Genomic DNA, 14,398 nt, shown 5'->3' with positions numbered 1-14,398 from the left:
CCTACTCATGCGTGATTCATAGTGTTAGCACCTGATGATCTTAAATTGGAGGTGCGGAAGCCGTAGAGTCCTGGGAGTGGGAGGGGGATGGGTGTGATTGGGGTGAGATGTCAGCTCAGCTCTGCTTCTGGACCCCTGCGCTGTCTGGGCCACACGTGTACCGTGTCCGTGTGGGTCCCTCTGAAGCACAGGGAGGAGGATTTGATTTATTAGGAAGCGATTTATTAGGAAGGTTCCTGGGAAGAACTAGCAGAGGTGTGGGGCAGTGGGGCAGGAAGAGAAAGAGGTCCTACCAGGTGATGTAAGGTGGTCCCGAGGAGGGTACCTTTGGCGAGACCCCCTGGGGGTCCCAGAGGCAGCCTGTGTCCCACCAGGACCAGCTCCAGGGGCGGCACCTATACAGGTGCTCAGAAGGGCCCCGCGCTTGGTTTAACAGAGTTGAGCAAGGGGCCCGCATGTTCATTTTGCAAATGATGTAAGTGGGTTCGAGTCCCACTGTGGCGCTGGCCCCTTCAGGAGGCAAGGGAGCCGAGCCCCGCTCAGTGGTGGGGTAAGGGCTGTCCCTCGGAGGAGCGCTTGTCAGTTCCGGGGGCAGCCCACCCCCTGCCAGGGAGGGGACCCAGGAGGACACGGGCAGAGCCCTGGGGGCATCTGTTACACAATCCAAATCTCAACAGTGACTGCACCAAAATGGACGCACACATCCAACGGCTTTTGGGGGAAGTGATTCAATTCATTGGGCATGTAAGACAGCCCCATTGGTGACTGATATGGATCGATGATCAATCATTCGGCAGGACTTGACCTTTCAAATTCCAAGATGGGCTTGTGCGAAGACTCCTGAGTACCCGTATTTTAAAAACAAGCATCTCTCCTCACCCCTGCCCCCCACTCACGGCCCTCCCCCAGCCCACACATCCACACTTCTTCTGCAGATAACATCCAGACTCTCTTGGAAAATACGCCAAGTCCAATTTAAAGTGGAAACTGATGACCGATGGGCCTTTTTTTTTTTTTTTGGTCGTTTCTGAGCATCCGTGCGTTCACATTGCTCAAGAATTATTTTGATGGTTTCTTTGTTTTTGCTTTGTTTTTGTGTATGCAATATGAGAGAAGAACAGTCAAGCGATTCATGTCAAAGTTGTGTAAAGTGTGCCTTTGTCACACTGGCTGGGGGAGGTTTTGACCTTCCCGTTGATGGAAAAGGAAGATGCCTTTATCCAAGAATGGCAGGTCCGACCAGAGACAAATCTGATTTCCATCTCAGATACTGAGGTTTATGTCAATCCATGCGAGGCATGTTGTGGAATTTATACACGTGATTTCAGGGGTCACAGCGTGGGTCACCCATGAAATCCCCAGCGCCCCATCTGTCTGTGCTGGAGGGTCCATCTCACTGGTCTGGACGGGACCTGAGCAGTTGGCTAAAGCTCCCTCCCAGGGAGGTGGCGGGAATGAGCAGCCAGACCATCAGCGCTGAGGACCAGAGGTCTGAGGGACCGTCCCCTTCATGGCTGGCCATACGTGGCAGGGGTAAACAATTACAACCAGCAGAGACTTGGGTGTCAGAAATCTGAAAGGACTCACCCAAAGTCACACAGCCCGTAAGTGCCAGGGTCTGGATTCCAAACTGGTCTGACCTGCTCACAGCTCGGGCTCCAGAGACCCATCCAAGCACATTCCCTCCAGCCATGGAGGCCCAGAAGGGGACACTGCTGGTGTACGGATCCGCAGAGGGCCCTGGGGACAGGGTGGAGCTCACCCCCACTTCTGGGGGGCTGTCCACTAGGTGGGGTGGAGAGAGTAGAGGCTGGTCAACCTGGGTTCTGATCCTGGGCAAGGCACTTCCCCTCGCTGAGCCTCAGTTTCTTCCTCTGTGAAATGGGTGCGATAAGGGTAACTGCCTTTCAGAGTTGCCGGGGAGGATTATGAGAGATGGTGTATAGAGAGCAGTCAGCGGGTATGGTTATCATTCTTTATTATTATTACCTTGGCCCAAGAGTCCATGGGCCCCCAGCTGAGCGCCTCTGTTTAAGCCCAAATACCGAGACTCTAATTATCTCACTTCATCCATCAGTAAGTTTCATTGGTGCATTTCCCTTAGGTTCAGGGTAATTAATTAACTTTCCCACTCACTCATCGGGTACTCATTCACTCATTCATACATTCCATCTATCAAGAAATATTTACCAAGCACGAACCACCTTTTCTTGGCGAATGCAAGATGCACGTTTTTTTTCACCTTTCCACGTCCCCGAAGCTGGGAAGTGTCCTAGTCGTGACCACCAGGCGTCATTGCCTGCACGTGAGCACATTTAAACATGCAGGCTGGGTGTAAGCAACTCGGTGGAAACTTCCAGGAAAAACCAAGGAACCGCCTTCTGGGAAATTCTGCGTCATCAGAATCTTGGGGATTCAGAGGCCACGTTGGCAGAAAAACTTGGACCCTGGCAACTCTGAGTGGAAAAGTGATTCGGAAGGGTTTGATCCAAGCGTGATGACCTTCTAGGAAAGACCTTATCCCATTTATCTCACTTACATTTTCTTTCTGATGTATGCGCAAGAATGAGGCATGATTAAAATCTATGTCTAAATAAATCTGAAAGAGGTCTTTACTAAGTTTACAATAGAAAGGTGAAAGCATCATAGCAGCTTAGTTGGCAGCGCTTTGTATCTTTTAATTATATATAATGTTCTGCTTGGGTTATTATGATATATGCTGCCTGTCTTAGTTTCCATCTGAGACACAGAGGGGAACAGCCCAGAAACGGTCCCTGCCTGCATGGCGTTTATGGTCTAGTGGGGATTGGAACCACCGCCTTCTGACTCCAGGGCTCTGCCCCTCCATCACGTGGCCCCAGGGATGGGCTTGCAAGCCCCCTTCCTGGTGGAACCTCCACTCTGCCCTCCCCGGCTTTCCCCCTTATGTCTCTGCCCCGGGTCCTCATTCTGGAGGAAGACACACAGATGAATGGGTGATTGCAGGCACTGGGGTACGTACCCGGAGCTCAGCTGTGTTTCTTGGCTTTGAGCCCAGAGCACTGTTCCCTTGGGAGCTGGCAAAGCCCTTCCTTGGACCTGATTGATTTGGAAACCGGGTGTCAGGGCTGCTCACCTGAGCTAAAGTGTGAGCAGAGGTCCTGTGGTCCGGGACGTGAGAGACCTCTGGACTTGGAGCCGGGTTCCGGTGGCGGTCGCAGCTGTGTGCCCCTGGACACAGAGCTTAGCCTCTCTGAGACTCAGTTTCTACCACGATGGAACGGGATGACGCCTGCCACACCTGCTGCAGCACGAAGGAGATGAGAGTTGTGAAAACAGGTGGGAAACCCAGAAAGGCCGGTCCTGGGTCCTCAGGGTGAAGAGGCAGAAGGAAGGCAGACAGTGCACTGGACCAGAGTTGAAGGACCCTCAGGGGCTAGAGGTCCGCTGTGCTGCTGGCAATGACAGGATCCCGGCCGAGCAGCTGGGGCAAAGAGGGCCGCCAGGAGAGACAGGAGGCGTGGATGGGGGCACCGCTTTGGTGCTAGGCTGATGGGGTTCAAGTCCCAGCCCTGCCACTCGCTAGTGTGTGATCTTGCACAAGTAAGTCACTGTGCCTCGGTTTCCCCATCTGCAAAAGGGGGTGATGATACTCTGGGCTGTGATGAGGAGTAAAAGTGTGGAAATATGTGCAGTTCTCAGAACAATGTCTGGCTCGTAGCATGGGTTCTATAAGCGATCGCTGCTATTGTTGTTATCGTCTCTAAGGCAGAAGTGAGCGGCCACAGCTTGGGAGGACAGGACCACACCTGGGCTTCAGGGACAGCGGGAACCAGGGATGGAGTCCCCCACGTCTCTCCATTTTCTCTGGGCAGAGCCACTGTCTCCTCGGGACATGAGAGTGGCCCCAGGCCACTAGAGCTCCATCCAGCGCACGCTCCCCGTGAATGGGACGCCTCCCCTGTGACACCCTGGGGAAGGCACCCACATCTGGGCCCATCGACTGAGGCCATGGGAAGCAGGGAGGAAGAACCGGCAGGTCCCCCATCAGCAATGGCCACGGGGGTGAGGGTGGGGATGCCGAGCCAGGAGGGGGTCCCAGGAAAACACGCACGTGGGGCTGGCCAGACAGTCTCCTAGATTCCACCTCTCATTCCACAGGGGAGGGCAGCAAAGACCCCACAGTGTCTCGCGACTTGCCCAAGGTCACACCCAGCCAGGCAGCCATGGGGACAGTCAGCTCTTACAGGAATCTCCCTCCGCTCAGCCGTTGCCCTGTATTATTTCACTGCTCTCGTGGCAACCTTAACGTGGTCGCCAGCACCTTCTGAGAGCGGATCACGTGCCAGGCGCCTCTGGAAGCCCTTTACAGAAACCAGCCACTCATCCGAGCTCTTCCAACCCATGAGGAAGAGACTCTTGACACCCATTTTACAGATGAGGGAAACTGAGGCATGGAGAAATAGTCACTTAGCAAGGATCACAGAGCCAGTAAATGGCAGAGTGAAGATACAGACCCAAGTAAACTAATTCCAGATCTGACTCCTTGGGAGGTTCGACCTTTGTCTTTTTCTTTTAAATCAGCTAGAAAAAGCCTTTAATTTGTGTGGTTTAAGAACACATCTAGGGACTTCCCTGGTGGCGCAGCGGTTAAGAATCCGCCTGCCAGTGCAGGGGATGCAGGTTCAAGCCCTGATCTGGGAAGATCCCACATGCCGCGGAGCAACTAAGCCCGTGCGCCACAAGTACTGAGCCTGCGCTCTAGAGCCCGCGTGCCACAACTACTGAAGCCCGTGTGCCTAGAGCCCATGCTCCGCAACAAGAGAAGCCACCACAGTGAGAAGCCCATGCACCGCAACGAAGAGTAGCCCCCGCTCGCCGCAGCTAGAGAAAGCCTGCGCGCAGCAACGAAGACCCAACACAGCCAAAAATAAAATTAATTAATTAATTAAAAAGATAAAAAGAACACATCTAGGTGTTGAGTTTTGGATGAAATAGTTGACTTGATTATGACATTCTTATATCTGCAGCCATTCAGAACAGAGAGATATTACATAGTTGTCAGTCTCCCAGGAAGTACACATTATAGGAAGACTTTCTGGAAAAGACTGTAAGAAGGAAAGAATGCGGCTGCTCTGTTTTTTTTTGCCATTAGTTGTTGAAGTCAGATTCTATTTCTTACTATGGTCGTCTACCTGTTTTTATTTTTCTTTTTTGAAAATAATTTTAAAACATTTTTAAGGGACTTCCCTGGCGGTCCAGCGGTTAAGACTCTGCGCTTCCATTGCAGGGGGCGTGGGTTCAATCCCCGGTTGGAGAACTAAGATCCCGCGTGCCACGCAGCGCGGCACCCCCCCAAAAAATTTAAATTTAAAATAATAGTAAATTCACAGAACATGTGAGGAAAGGTCCAGAGAGGCCCACCTCCCCCATGGTGACACCTTGTGTAACTACAGCGCAGTACTGCCACCAGGAAGCTGGCAATGGCACCATCCACAGAGCATGTGGGTTTTCTCTGGTTCCACAGAGGAACCTGGGAGGGGAGAAGCGATTCACCCAGGGTCACCTAGCTTGGAACTGGCCATTTCCCCCTCTCCCAGGAAGTGCAAGAGGCCGACCCCACTCCCCCGAATCCTCAGTCTGGAGTTTTCTCTCTTGCCACACACACAAAGCCTCCCATATTGAAGAGACCACAGAGGCCATGGCCACCTCTTTGGCTGTCTGGGGACCGTCCCACAGCTGTGGGGGGCTGGAGGGGGGGATGCCCAGCCTCTGAGAGAGCTACGTCCCTCCAGAGGGTAAGCAGGGCCCCAGGAAGCCAGGAAACAGTTGGGCAAATCAGCTCAGCCTCCTCCAAGGCGCCTGAAAAGCAGCTGGACCCTGGGGGCACTTGGCTGAGGACAGGAATCTCACCCACAGGGCCAGCTTCTCCATAAGAACAAACTTAATTAAACAGTCTCTCTGTCCCTTGGGCTGGCTGACATAGCCACCGTCTTCCCTGGGGCCAGTTTCCATCAGAGTTGCCAGGATTAACTATCTTCCCGACCCCAGATCTTTTTGTAGACCATCTCACAGAGATCAGCAAGGCAGGGTAAAGGGAAGGCAGAGGGGCGCCCTTCCAGGGGACATAGTGCCGGACAGACTTTATCTGATGACCCCAGGGAAGGCCTCTGCGTGCTTCCACCTGGGAAGAGGTGAGCAGGCCCTCAGGTGAGGCGCTGGTGGCACCCAGCTCCAGACAGACTTCTCCCTGTGGGCGCCTGCAGGCTGCTGCCTGAAATTCCACCATCCGAGAATCATCTGTTGTCGACAGCTTGGAGGTCTGTGGAGTGTGGATTCCTCTGGAAGAGGTTGGAGGGGGAGACACTGGTGTGTGGGTGATCACAGGCATGGTGGAAAGGGCTAGGATAAAGCTTATGTAGGCTCTGGGCATCTGTGCAGGCTGAGAGGTCAGGGAGGGCTTCCCAGAGGAGGGGCTTCTGAGCTAAGTTAACGGGTACGAGTTTTCTGTAACTACCATACAGATTACCATAAACAACAGAAATGTAGCGTCTCCCAGCTCTGGAGACCAGAGGCCCATGTCAGGGTGTCAGTAGAGTTGGCTCCTTCCAGAGGCTGTCCCATGCCCCTGTCCAGTTTCTGGGGGTGGCCAGTAACCCGTGCCATTCCTCATCTTGCAGACCCATCACTGCAATCTGTCTTCATCGTCCCATGGCCTTCCCCTCTGTGTCTGTGTGTCCCAGATTTCCCTCTCCTTTGGTTTATAAGGACACTTATTGGATTTAGGACCCACCCTAAACCCAGGACCATCTCATCTCAAGATCCTTAATTGAAGTACATCAGCAAAGACTCTATTTCCAAATAAGGTCACATACACAGGTTCTGGAGTTAGGATGCGGACACAACTTTTTGCGGGGGGACACAATTCAACCCACTCAGGAGCAAGTTAGCTAACTTAGATTGGGGGAGAAGAGGAAAGGCATTCGAGGCAGAGGGAACGGTATGTGCAGAGGCACAGCTGGGCATGGCTGGAGAAGGGGGGCACTCTGGGAGTGGGAGGATGTGGGGTAGAAAGTTAAGCGGGTGCCAGCCAATTCACATCTTGAGTTTGAACTTGACCGTGAAAACAGTGGGAAGCCACTGAAGGGTTTACCTGGGTTATGATCTCGTTTGCTTCTCCCCAAGAAGGCCAGTCTTACGGTCTGCATTTACAGATGAAAACACTGTGGTTCAGAGAGGTGAAGTCATTCGCCCAAGAGACGACCATCAGGAAAACGGTGGAGGCAGGATTTGAACTCAGGCCTCATCTAACTCCATAAGTGGGAAGACAAACGCAGCAGGGATCTGCGTCCGTGGAAGGCTCCTCAGGAAGGAAGAAAGGAACGGAAGTGAGATCAGGTGCCAGGATCACCGCCCCACCTGACAGCGGTTCTCTAATGTTGGGCCTGGAGGTTGCCATGTTGATGCTCTGAGACCAGCCTCCTTGGCCACACCTGATTGGTGGAGAAACAGGTCACCTGACTCAAGCTAAGCCTGTCAGATTCCTCCCCCCAATGCTCTTGAGTCTTTTTGACGTCGGAAGGTAGCATGGCCGTGACTAGGAGCCTAGCTCAGGAGCTTCCTCTCAGCAGCGTGGCCTCAGGTAACTTCTTGAACCCCTTGATGCTTCAGTTCCTTCTTTGGAAGTCGGAAGGATGAAAGCAGCACCTTCCCGCATGGCTGCTGTGGGATTACATGAAATCCTGGTGGTGAAGCTTTTCGCCCAACACCTGGCACACAGACAATGCTGGGCAAACATCAGCTGGCTCTGCTAGTGGTACGGACAGGGGGATGGGGCTTGGGGCTGTGCGGAGGGCACCTCCTGCCTTGTCCATGAGGAAGAGGGATGGGAGAAAGAGCCAGTGGGAGAGGAGGAGGAGGAGAAGGAAGAGGAGAGAAAGAGAGAGAGAAGCCAACAGGTTCTGGACAGCTTTCCAGGACTTGCTTCCAACTGATACGAGACTTGGCCGCCCTCCCCTTCCTGTACTGAGGTTCAAGGAAACAGCTCAGTGGTTCCCAGTCGCCGGCTGCCCCTGACTTTGCCCTGGGCTAGCACAAATGGGTTTTTTTTTTTTTTTTTTGCAATCAAAACCAAACCAAAACCAAAACAATACAGAACACCAACCAAAACACGCCTTGATTGAGACGGTTTGGCAAGCTGAAGGCCCCGTGGAAGCCACTGGAACCACCTTTGAACTGGATGCCAGGGATTTCCTGCCTCAGACCCAGTGGCTACAGAAACCCCTGGCAGGTCTAAGCCACACTGTGGGGAGGCCGTCCTGCCTGTGACCGCCTGGAAGCCTCACGTCCTGGGAACACACGCGTGGCCTCCCCACCCTACCTTCCACATCCACACCACCTGATCCCAAGTGGGCAGGCTTCTGGAAAGTTCCACGCTCAGCCCAGGAACTTGTTGAACGGGTGCCTTGAGATGGGCGAGTCCCCTGCCCATTAGGCACTGCCCTGGCCAGGCTGGAGAATGCGCGAGAGCAGAGTAAATTGAGGGGATTAAAGTCTCATGGGTTATATGCCAAGGTGAGCGCTAACATCTAACATCCAATGTGTCCTCGACATCCAGGTTGGGAAGATGCCACCACCTGCATTGAGAGCAGAAAGAATCAAGGCTCAGATACTGCAAGTTTCTAGCTCAAGGTCAAACAGTTTACTAAGTGGGGAGCCAGAGCTTTCTTCCTACCTGAGATCAAAAGGCTTATTATTAACACTTTCAAATGTAAACAAGGCGTAGAAAGTGGTAGAAGGAACGTCTTTGGACTCATCAGCCAGCTACCATTGCTTCATCCAGACCCTCAACTTCTTGCAGAGGTAGAGTCTGGAGTATTTTAAAGTAAATCCCAGACATCATATACATCACCTGTGAATGCTTCCGAATGCATCTCTAACAGATAAGTATGTTTTTTAACATAATCATAAGGTCATTATCACAGGACCACCTGGACGGGAAAGTTCGAGGTGGAACCACCACACCACGTGCCCTGGGAGGGAGCACGGTCCCAGCCAAGTCCTGCTCTTCCCCGGCAGGCAAGTTCACTAGAGCAGCAGTTTCCAAAGGGGGTTCCTCAGGCCCACAGCATCAGAATTACCAGGGAACTCATTAGAAATGCAGGTTCTCAGGCCACCCCAGCCCTAACGAGTGAGGAACTCTGGGGTTGGGCCCAGCAGTCTGTGTGTGGGTTTTTTTTTTTTTAATTTTATTATTTCTTATGGAAGCATAGTTGATTTACAATGTTGTGTTAATTTCTGCTGTACAGCAAAGTGATTCAGTTATACATACATATATATATGTATATATATATATACATTCTTTTTCAATATTCTTTTCCGTTACGGTTTATCACAGGATATTGAATATAGTTGCCTGTGCTATACAGTAGGACCTTGTTGTTTATCCATGCTGTATATAATAGTTTGCATCCGCTAATCCCAAACTCCCACTCCATCCCTCCTTCACCCTCCTCCCCCTTGGCAACCACAAGTCTGTTCTCTATGTCTGTGAGTCTGTTTCTGTTATGTAGATAAGTTCACTTGTATCATATTTTAGATTCCACATATAAGTGACATCATATGCTATTTGTCTTTCTCTGTCTGACTTACTTCACTTAGTATAATAATCTCTAGGTCCATCCATGTTGCTGAAAATGGCATTATTTCATTCTTTTTCATGGCTGAGTAGTATTCCACTGTATATATATATACCACATCTTCTTTATCCATTCATCTGTCAATGGACATTTCGTTTGTTTCCACGTCTTGGCTATTGTGAGTAGTGCTGCTATGAACATAGGGGTGCATGTATTTTTTGAATTACAGTTTTCTCTGGATATATGCCCAGGAGTGGGATTGCTGGATCATATGGTAATTCTATTTTCAGTTTTTAAGGAACCTCCTTACTGTGTTCCACAGTGGCTGCACCAGCTTACCTTCCCACCAGCAGTGTAGTGGGGTTCCCTTTTCTCCACACCCTCTCCAGCATTTGTTATTTGTAGACTTTTTGATGATGGCTACTCTGACCGGTGTGAAGTGATACCTCATTGTAGTTTTGATTTGCATTTCTCTACTAATTAGTGATGTTGAGCATCTTTTCGTGTGCCTTTTGGCCACCTGTATGTCTTCTGTTTAGGTCTTCTGCCATTTTTCGATTGGGTTGTTTGTTTTTTTGTTGTTGAGTGGTATGAGCTGTCTGTACATTTTGGAGATTAAGCCCTTGTCAGTCCCAGCAGTCTGTGTTTCAGCATGCCCTCCCGGTGACTCTGATGCCATCTGGAACTCCAGAACTGCTGCTCCTGAGAAGGATGACGGCCCAGGGAGGTGTTTCCCTTCTTGCACTGTTGATTTGTTATTTATGCAGCTTCTGGCTCCTTCCCCAAAGGATGCTGAGGGTTTGGTCTTAAGCAGCGTTGCCTTCCAGCCGACTCAGGAGCCCAGTGAGTCCACCCGCTCCCGAGGTGACCCTGAACCAGAGTTTCCTCCTCCATAAAATACGTGGATGACGGCACCAGCCTCCTAGTCCGGCTGTGCAGAGAAACTAGTTAAGTGCTTAGAATGGTTCCTGGTGCACAGCGGGTATTACGGAAGGACTAGCTGTTCTGACCAAACAGGGGTGGCAGAGCCAAGGGAAGTATAGCCTAACCTACACACCATCGTAGGATGCTTGCGAGTGAGCTCGAAACACGTCCACGGGAGCCTGCTTCTCACGGGCAGGGCCGGGGCGGGGGGGCCTCCCGGAAGAGAACGGGAAGGAGATTTGGGGGCTGCTCAGCGGGAAGAGCAGGGAGTGCCCCTGAGGCAGGGAGACTACAAGACACTGCCATGGCCAGAGATGGTACGGGAGGAGCTCACGGTTGCCCAGGGCGATGGGCTCCCCAGAGTCCCGGGGGGGAAGGCGGGAGGGGGGGCCTCTGAGCTGCAAGAGCTGTGATGCATCTGGGAGCCTCAGGAAGGTTCCTCTCCCCCAGGGCCCCGGTAGGGAGACAGGAGGCAGGAACAGTCAAGCACGGGGAGCCCTGGACACCAGGAAGGCTGGGGGTGCAGGGGGAGCAGGAGGTCATGGCCGGGTTCCGAGCTAACACTGATGAGACAATTGCCCCAGGTTTGGTTGTCCCCAAGGCTCTGCAACTTCAGTTAAGAATTGTTCATTTAAATAGGTCACAGGCTCTCAAACCCTTGGTTTACATGAAAAATCTAACAGAGGGATAGAAACCTTGTTTCTTTTACCTGCAGGCGTGTGACAGAAGAGTCATAGGTTTTAACCTTTGAGGGGATAGAGCTGCCAATCAAATAATGTGATCAGGACAAGTCACGATGTGAGACCACCATCCACCTGCAGACGTGGGAGAGGGTCACAGTGTGAACTCCCAAGGTGTTTCATTTTGAAAATACACTGACATTAGCCAACCCTGCCCCCTTAAAAGTCCTAGAAAAAGTGGCCACCTCTGTAGCCTAACACACAGATTGTGGTCTTGAAATGCCATTTCCCATTTTTTTGAAAATTAAAAAAGCAGGGCTTCTCAGAGACATAGCTGATTCCAGGGCTGGAAATGTACAAGAGAAGGCTGGAATATTTTGTTTTCCCAAATGGCAAGGGAACTGTCAAAGAGAGACTCCTGGGATTATGCTAAAAGAACTCTGAAGCCAGCTTGAAAAGGCTCCCCGTGGTCAAAGACATGACCATGGGAGCTTCAGGAAGGATAATATTGCATTGGATTGAAACCCATCTACGTTTACATTCATGAGTTCACAGGGATGTTTTTAAAAACTAGTGGATCTCCTTCGGAGGATGATAGGAACTGGCTTGTTATCTTGAAACCGGTCAAGGGAGGGAATCAAGCAGTGATTCTGCCTTCCTGTTTCCATTGGTAACAAACTATATATAGATGAGAGGAAGCATCTCCTGATGAAAGTATCCCAACTAATACATTGAAAGGCAATTGATAGGATTGGAATATCACAGTTTTGCAATCCCCAGGGAATGAGTGGATCTGGATATTGAACATTAGTGATACTGACATCACAAAAAGAGACCACCAGCCACAAGGAGCCTCCTGATGGAAACACACAAGACCAAGGGGATGGAGCCTTAGCCTGATCCAACCTCTGAATCCCACTGCCAGTTTGCAGGAAATTTCCCAGGACAGAGGGCCATGCAGCACTGCACCTGGAGTGTGCAACCAGCAAAATCCAGACTGTGGGGAATGCTACAGGTCAGACGGCCAGGGTGTCTCAACAGATAAAATGGAAGGGGTGGAGGGGAAAAAGATGGATGGAGCAGTGGGCAGAATAATGGCCTCTCAAAGGTATCCACGACCTAAGCCCCAGAACCTGTAAATATATGACCTGACCTGGCAAAAGGGCCTTTGCAGGTGTGTGACTGAGTTGAGGATCTTGAGATGGGAGATGATCCTGGATGGTCCAGGTGGGCCCAGTGTGGTGACAAGGTCATTATAAGAGGGTGGCAGGGGGGTTGAAAGCTGGGTGAAGCAGCATGAGAAAGACCCAACCAGCATTGTTGGTTTTGAAGATGGAGAGAGGGGTCATGAGCCAAGGAATGTGGGTGGCTTCTAGAAGCTGGAAAAGAGAAGAGAATGGATTCTCCCCAGCACCTCCAGAAGGAATGCAGCCCTGCAGACACTTTGAGTTTAGTTCGGTAGGACTGTTTCAGACATCTGACCTGTAAGAGAACCCTAAGAGAATCTATTTGTGTTGCCACTAAGTTTGTGACTGTCATGGCAGCCCTAGGAAACAAATGCAGATGGGAAACGTGTTGGTTAAAGAACTGTACAGGACATAGGAAATGATGAACATATGACCGTACGTCAGGAGAATGGGTACATCTGTGGGGAGGGGCGTGGTTGTCGTTGGAGGGGGCACATGGCGGAGCCCGGCTGGTGGTTCCGAGGGGGTTCACCTGGTAATCATTCATTAAGCAGTACCTTTGTGTTCTGTGGCCCTCTAAGACTGTTTCATTTCCGTTCAACCAGGTAAAAATCGTAACAGTTGCAAGGACGATTCCGTGGGGTAGAATAGGATCTCATTCTCCAGAGCTGTTGAAGACAAAACGTTTCCTCTTCCTGATCTAGCTGACATTTCTTTCGCCAGCAGCACAGCGATTGGCACGAAGGGAAAAGAAAGGTCTGTGGAGCTCATAACTTATATTATGCAAAGGAGCGGGACAGAGCAGACTTATCAACACATGGAATATGGGGTGTGAAAATGTTTGCAGTGTACATATAAAGCCCAGGGTAGCAGACGTGGCAGTGCCTCCAGCCCCCTGACCCTCAGCATCCCCTCCTCTGCAGAAAGCTGCTTCCCGAGAACACCTGACTCCCCATTGAGGGCTCTCTTTCAACTGCAGGAACACGGTCAGCCCCCATCAGGGAGGACCAGATGGCCCCCTTCCCAGCCCTGCCTCATTCCCCTCTGCCAGCGTTTCCTGGGGTCACCTCTCAAACAACATGCGTTCAAATCTTTGGGTTTGGGAGAACCCAAAGCAAGACACTGAGAAAAACTCTAACGAAGTGGGAGGAGGTGTTTACCCTAAAACACCTGGTTACAGAGAACACCTGTAGCCTTTACCCGACACTTCCTCCCACCATCACTGCCCCGCCCCCAGCTCCTCCCACTCAGCAACTCTCTGCTGGATGGATAGGCGGGTGGTCCGGGAGCCCATCCCACTCCCACTGGGGAAGTTGAGAAGGACGGTTCTCTCTCCCTCCTCTTGCATAGTCCTGGCAGACCTGACATCCTTCCACCAAATTCCCTTTCTGTTTAAAATAACCAGTCAGTTTCTGCTGCTCGCAGACGGGAGGTTGGTAACTGATACAGCCTGATAAGGTGAAGCTTAGCGTTAACTGAGCACGAAACAGAGCACGGAGGTTCCTGAGAGCTAAGACCGAAAGTTCAATGCTGGGAAAAAGTGGACAGTTCATCAAGGGAGAAAAGCTTTTTTTTTTTTATAATTTTTTATAATTTTTATTTTTTTTAATTTTTATTTATTTTTGGCTGTGTTGGGTCTTCGTTTCTGTGCGAGGGCTTTCTCTAGTTGTGGCAAGCGGGGGGCACTCTTCATCGTGGTGCGCGGGCCTCTCACTATCGCGGCCTCTCTTGTTGCGGAGCACAGGCTCCAGACGCGCAGGCTCAGTAGTTGTGGCTCACAGGCCTAGTTGCTCCGTGGCATGTGGGATCCTCCCAGACCAGGGCTTGAACCCATGTCCCCTGAATTGGCAGGCAGATTCTCAACCACTGCGCCACCAGGGAAGCCCAAAAGCTTTTTTGTTGTTGGTTTTCGTTTGTTTGTTTGTTTGTTTTGGTAAGTTACCATATCCCATGATGCTCGCCAGGCTCTGAAGAGTAAATAGAATTTTTT

At 51.2% G+C, this 14,398-nt stretch overlaps 2 long non-coding RNA genes across 4 annotated transcripts in view; one reads left to right on the top strand and one right to left on the bottom strand.

Annotated features, from left to right (window-relative positions):
* The window catches only part of LOC309616393, a 12,874-nt gene extending 2,148 nt beyond the window's left edge, over positions 1-10,726 (bottom strand). Inside the window, exons 1-3 of one of the 3 annotated variants that reach the window (XR_014237454.1) lie at positions 7,133-10,726; positions 3,116-3,283; positions 2-2,299 (exon numbers count right to left, since the gene is read on the bottom strand). This is a non-coding gene — a long non-coding RNA (uncharacterized lncRNA). The other 2 variants (XR_014237455.1, XR_014237456.1) reach the window with 2 other exon arrangements.
* Positions 7,553-14,398, top strand: LOC309616396. The gene is made up of 2 exons (XR_014237459.1): positions 7,553-7,621; positions 13,014-14,398. It is a non-coding gene; the product is annotated as an uncharacterized lncRNA (long non-coding RNA).

This window comes from Balaenoptera borealis, assembly GCF_965194805.1.
Source record: "Balaenoptera borealis genome assembly, chromosome: 19".
Classification (NCBI taxonomy): domain Eukaryota; kingdom Metazoa; phylum Chordata; class Mammalia; order Artiodactyla; family Balaenopteridae; genus Balaenoptera; species Balaenoptera borealis.
The sequence above is the reverse complement of the archived record's forward strand: the minus strand, read 5'-3'. Positions and strand labels throughout refer to the sequence as shown.